We start from the raw sequence: 973 nt of genomic DNA, 5'->3' as shown, positions 1-973 counted from the left end.
CTAGTCATCATTATGAGGTTATGGATTAGGTAATGTCTTGAAAAATGGCCAGAGGGCTAAAGTGTCAGTTTTACAGCTCACATACCTGAAAATAACAACGTGGATTTATTATTTTTATTCAACAATATCTTTGGAATGCCTCATAAACAGAAATTAACAGTGACAACTCTGTCTCTGTACACAACCCTATCAACACATAATGCTAAGGAAAGCCAAGGCCACTGACTGAATACTTTCCAGAATGCCTCTCCCTGGTATCTCCGCCGAAGTACATTCCATCTCATCGCCTGTCAAAATTTCCAATAAGCAACAGAGATACGACTTGGTATATCCAGCTCCAGAGACAGAAAGACTGGCTTGAAAGGTGAGAATGTTGACAAAGAAATGACTGGAACATTTTGAAACCACATATATATTTTTAATTCATAACTTTTCTTTCTATCTGAACTTTTATATGTGTGATCCAATTCTAATTGCTATGCTTTGGAATTTAAGAAGTTATTAACAAACGAAAAGACAACATACTGTCTGCACAATCTGGATTTAAAAAGCATTCATTTGGGTTGGTCCTATACAGAAATCACTCCAGCATTACCTTTCAAATACGAAGTTTGAGGGCTTTCTTCGGCAGCACATATACTAAAGTTGGAACAGTAAAGAGATGATTTGCAAGGCGCCTGCATAAGAATCACACGCAAATACAAAGTTTGATCGCTTTTCCAGAATAACGCGTTCCAGATTTTTTAAACCAACAAAACAACAAAATAGAAATTAAGCATATACAAGATACAAAACAATATTCCACGTTTGAAAAATATAAAGTAGCATCTCTATAGTCCTAGATTCTCTAATGAAGAAGATATATACGCTCTCCCATGCAATTTCCTTGGACCCTCAATAAAACTGTGATAATGCTCTTCTACTACACCAACCAGATTATTCATTTTCATGAATGTCTGTCTGCTAGAGGTTA

General features: G+C 35.9%; 1 non-coding gene across 1 annotated transcript; it reads left to right on the top strand.

Annotated features, from left to right (window-relative positions):
- The first annotated feature begins 615 nt into the window (after positions 1-615).
- On the top strand, positions 616-719 carry LOC116638120. The gene has a single exon (XR_004300629.1). It is a non-coding gene; the product is annotated as a U6 spliceosomal RNA (small nuclear RNA).
- Positions 720-973: the final 254 nt, after the last annotated feature.

The sequence above is a fragment of the Phoca vitulina genome, unplaced genomic scaffold (assembly GCF_004348235.1).
Source record: "Phoca vitulina isolate PV1807 unplaced genomic scaffold, GSC_HSeal_1.0 scaffold1, whole genome shotgun sequence".
NCBI lineage: Eukaryota > Metazoa > Chordata > Mammalia > Carnivora > Phocidae > Phoca > Phoca vitulina.
Note: the sequence above shows the minus strand (reverse complement) of the source record. Positions and strands in the feature narration are given on the sequence as shown.